The 5,335-nt window shown below is 44.0% G+C and overlaps 1 pseudogene; it reads left to right on the top strand.

Moving 5' to 3' along the window:
* Positions 1 to 3,549: 3,549 nt before the first annotated feature.
* LOC709781 (prostaglandin reductase 1 pseudogene) lies at positions 3,550 to 4,682 on the top strand (annotated as a pseudogene).
* Positions 4,683 to 5,335: the final 653 nt, after the last annotated feature.

The following is a 5,335-nucleotide window of genomic DNA, read 5'->3' as shown; positions in this document are numbered from 1 at the left end:
GATAAAAAATTTACTGGATAAGACTAATGGCATGTCAGAGACTGTAGAAGAAAATACTAAAGACATAGCAATAGAATATATCCAAAATGCATCAAAGAGAAAAAGAAGACTGATAAAATCTCAGTGACTTGTGGGGATATTAAAGCACATGATATATACATATTTGGTGTCTCAGAAAGAGATGAGACAGACTGGGGCAGAAAAATAATGGCTCAACAGTTTCTAATTTTTTTGAAATCTATAAAAACAGAGAATAAAAAAATCCAATCTTCAAGAAAGAGACACACATACACATATACCCCAAACCACTCCAAAGCATACAACAATCAAGTTATTGAAAACTAGAAAACTGGTTGACTAAAAAAAGATACTTTACATATATCGGAACAACTAGAAAAAGACATTGCACACACATAGGAAAAAGATTAGTATGGATTTCTTATAAGAAATTACTTAAATATAAAAATAATGGGACAGTGACTTTTAAGTACTGATAACAAAACAGAACAACCCCCCGCAAAACAACAACAACAAAACAAAACAAAAAAAACCCTTGTCTACCCACAATTTTCTATCCAGTGAAATTATCCCTCAGAAATGAATACTAAGTTGGGGGACAAGATGGCCAACTAGAAGCAGCAGCGATCAGAGGCTCCCAACGAAAGAACCATAATAGCGTGTGAATCCTGCACCAGCAAACAAGGTATACAGGATCTCTCACCAGAACTAAGCGGCTGGCATGATCCACGGAGAGGAAGGAAGAGCAGTGTGGTACGACTGCACACCCGAGAGCCACACGGGGCAGGGGAGACCCCACGCCCCAAGCCAAGGGCGGCGGTAAGTGAGAGTGCTACCCGGCTGGGGAAACTGCTTTTTCCATGGAACAGTGCAATCCATGGATTGGAAGATCCCACTCGCGAACCCACACCACTGGGGCCTAGGGTTCCTCTCAGCTAGAATCTGCTTAAGCCTGCCAAGTTACAGGGAAGAGGGGTGACCAGCACCACAGTTCCAGCTGCCTGCTGTCTACACCATTTGAGCTCCTTGGGGAAGGGGCAGCAGCCAGCACTGGGACTCATAACTGCTTATCACACTAAGCTCCCTGGGTGGCAGAAGGGCGGCATCCATCTCTATAGCTCCAGGCTGCACTTTTCCACTGCTGGAGCCAGTGAGGCAGGACAGCTTGGTCCCAAGAGGTGTTTCCCACAGCTCAACACACTGGGTGTGGCAGGCTGTGGCCAGAGTGCCTCTTCAGGCCTGGGTGGGGTCCCCCTGCAGGAACTCTAACAACTCCAGCCAGAGACTCCAGGACCCTGATCTCCCTGGGCCTTTCCTCCTGGTAGTTCGGAGTAATCCCGGCAGCCCGGATGAGTGGGTTTCCCCCAGCAGAGCACACCCTCTCCACCAAGGGACAAAGTGCTTGGTTAAACAGGTCTTGTTCCCTGTGCCACCCAACGAGGTGAGACCCTCAAACAGGGGTTGTCAGACATCCGATACAGGAGTGATCCTACTGGCATCGGGCTGGTGCCCCTTGAGGTCAGAGGTCCCAAAATAAGGAGGAGGCACTTATCTTTGCTGTTCTCCAGCCTTCTTGAGTGACATCTGCAGGCACAGGAGCGAACCAGAGGAATATGGTCTGAAATGAAACCCCAGCAAACTGCAGCTGCCCTACAGAAGAGGGACCTTACCATTGAAAGAAAAACAAAAGCAACAACAACAGCATCAACGACAAAAAAAAGTCCCCACAAAAACCCCATCCAAGAGTCAGCAGCTTCAAAGATCGAAACTAGACAAACTCATGGTGATAAGAAAAAAATCAATGAAAAAATGCTGAAAATCCGAAAGGCCAATGTGCCTCTTCTCCTTCAAATGACCGCAACGCCTCTCTAGCAAGGGCACAGAATTGGACAGAGGATGAGATGGACGAATTGATAGAAGTAGGTTTCAGAAGATGGGTAATAAAAAAACCTCTGCTGAGCTAAAGGACCATGATCTAAGCCAATGCAAAGAAGTGAAAAACCTTTATAAAAGATTAGAGGACCTGCTAACTAGAATAACCAGTTTAAAAAGGAACATAAATGACCTGATGTAGCTGAAAAACACAGCATGAGAACTTCGTGAAGCACAGACAAGAATCAACAGCCAAATTGACCAAGTTGAAGAAAGGATATCAGAGTTTGAAGACCACCTTGCTGAAATAAGGCATGCAGAAAAGATTAGAGAAAGAAAGAATGAAAAGGAGCACATGAAGCCTCCAAGAAATATGGGACTATGTAAAAAGACCAAGCCTATGATTGACTGGAGTACCTGAGGGAGATGGGGAGAATGGAAACAAACTGGAAAACACACTTCAGGATATCATCCAGGAGAACTTCCCCAACCTAGCAAGACAGGCCAACATGCAAATTCAGAAAATACAGAGAACACCACTAAGATACTCCATGAGAAGATCAACCCCAAGACACATAACTGTCAGATTCACCAAGGTGAAATGAAGGAAAAATTGTTAAGGCCAGCCAGAGAGAAAGGTCAGGTCACCTACAAAGGGAAGCCCATCAGACTAACAGCAGACCTTTCAGCAGAAACCCTATAAGCCAGAAGAGATTGGGAGCCAATATCAAACATTCTTAAAGAAAAGAATTTCCAACCCAGAGTTTCATAGCTGGCCAAACTAAGCTTCATAAGCGAAGGAGAAATAAAATCCTTTCCAGACAAGCAAATGCTGGGGATTTTGTCACCACCAGGCCTGCCTTGCAGGGGCTCCTGAAGGAGACACTAAATATGGAAAGGAAAAACTAGTACCAGTCACTGCAAAAAACACACCAAAATATAAAGACCAATGACACTATGAAGAAACTGCATCAACTAGTGTGCAAAATAAGCAGCTAGCATCACAATGACAGTATCAAATTCACACATAACAATACTAACCTTGGCCGGGAGCGGTGGCTCACACCTGTAATCCCAGCACTTTGGGAGGCCAAGGCAGGTGGATCACCTGAGGTCAGGAGTTTGAGAGCAGCCAGGCCAACATGGTGAAAGCCATCTCTACTAAAAATACAAAAATTAGCTGGACATGGTGGCGGGCACCTGTAAGCCCAGCTACTTGGGAGGCTTAGGCAGGAGAATTGCTTGAACCCAGGAAGCAGAGGTTACAGTGAGCCGAGATCATGCCATTGCACTCCAGCCTGGACAACAAGAGTGAAACCTTGTCCAAAACAAAACAAAGAAATGAACCTTAAATGCAAATGGGCTAAATGCTCCAACTAAAAGACACAGACTGGCAAATTGGATAAAGAGTCAAAACCCATCAGTGTGCTGTATTTAGGAGACCCATCTCACATGCAAAGAGACACATTGGCTCAAAATAAAAGGATGGAGTAAAATTTACCAATCAAATGGAAAGATTAAAAAAAAAAAAAAAAGAGGGGTCGCAATCCTAGTCTCTGACAAAACAGACTTCAAACCAACAAAGATCAAAAAAGACAAAGAAGGCAGTCCCAGCCGCCATCCCCAGACAGTGGGATCCTCGGGCTCCTGAGCTTCAGGATGGTTCATGCTAAGAGATGGACCCTGAAGAAGCACTTTGTTGGCAATCCTACTAATGGTGACTTTGAGCTGAAGATCGCTGAGCTCTCACCCTTAAAAATAGAGAGGTCCTGCTTGAAGCTTTGTTCCTCACTGTGGACCCTTACATGAGAGTGGCAGCCAAAAGAATGAAGGTGATACAATGATGGGTCAGCAAGTGGCCAGATTTGTGGAAAGTGAAAACGCAGCCTTACCAACAGGAACATTGTACTGGCTCCTTCAGGGTGAACAGCACACTCCATTTCTGATGGAAAAGATCTGGAAAAGCTGCCAACAGAGTGGCCTGACACAGTACCACTGTCTCTGGCTCTGGGGACAGTTAGCATGACAGGCCTGACTGCCTACTTTGGCCTACTTGACGTCTGTGGTGTGAAGGGTGGAGAAACAGTGATGGTTAATGCAGCAGCTGGAGCTGTGGGCTCTGTTTTGGGGCAGATTGCAAAGCTCAAGGGCTGCAAAGTTGTTGGAGCAGTAGGGTCTGACGAGAAGATTGCCTACCTTAAAAAGCTTGGATTTGATGTTGTCTTTAACTACAAGACAGTAGAGTCTTTGAAGAAACTTTGAAGAAAGCCTCTCCTGATGGTTACAATTGTTATTTTGATAATGTAAGTGGAAAGTTTTCAAACACTGTTATCTCCCAGATGAAGAAATTTGGAAGAATTGCCATATATAGAGCTATCTCTGCATATAACATATACATATCTACATATAATGCCTGTAATCCCAACACTTTGGGAGGCTGAGGCAGGTGGATCACCTGAGGTCAGGAGTTTGAGACCGGCCTGGCCAACATGGTGAAACCCCCTTCTGTACTAAAAATACAAAAATGAGCCAGGCATGGTGGCACCAGCCCACTTCCCCCAGGCCCAACCCCAGAGATTGTTATCTATCAGGAGCTTCACATGGAAGGGTTCATCGTGACCTGTTGGCAAGGAGATGCCCACCAAAAAGCTCTAAAGGACTTGCTGAAATGGGTCTCAGAGGGGAAAATCCAGTACCAGGAATATATCACTGAAGGATTTGAAAACATGCCAGCTGCATTTATGGGAATGCTGAAAGGAAATAATTTGGGGAAAACAATAGTGAAAACATGAAAAAAATGACACATGGAATCTGAAGGCCATTCAGGTGATTACTTAATTTTTCACCATTTAGCAAAACTGTATACTACTTTAAATGTCTAAGAAGTAGTACTTGTAATGGGTTTGACCTACCTAATAAAATGTATTTAAGTGGTATGTAATTAGTGATGGAAGATGAAAATTTCACAGTCAACAAGAAGAAGCCACTTCACTGTTCACTATAGCTTCTTCTGAGTTGTGGTAGAAAATAATGGCTTTGGAGTTTGAAAGTTTACTTTCAACACTGCATGTTCTCACTCCTAAGTGGGAGCTGAACAATGAGAAAACATGGACACAGGGAAGGGAACAACCCATACTGGAGCCTATGGGGGGTGGGAGAAAGGAGAGCATCAGGATAAATAGCTAATGCATGTACAGCTTAATACCTAGGTGATGGGTTGATAGGTGCAGCAAACCACCATGGCATATGTTTACCTATGAAAAAAAGCTACACATTCTGCACATGTATCCCGGAATGTGAAATAAAATAAAATTTAAAAAAAAGACAAAAAAGGGCACTACATAATGGTAAAAGGATCAATTCAACAAGAAGAGCTAACTATCCTAAATATATATGCACCCAATACAGGAGCACCCAGATTCATAAAACAGGTTCTTGGAGACCT

The sequence above is a fragment of the Macaca mulatta genome, chromosome 1 (assembly GCF_049350105.2).
Source record: "Macaca mulatta isolate MMU2019108-1 chromosome 1, T2T-MMU8v2.0, whole genome shotgun sequence".
NCBI lineage: Eukaryota > Metazoa > Chordata > Mammalia > Primates > Cercopithecidae > Macaca > Macaca mulatta.
The sequence above is the reverse complement of the archived record's forward strand: the minus strand, read 5'-3'. Positions and strand labels throughout refer to the sequence as shown.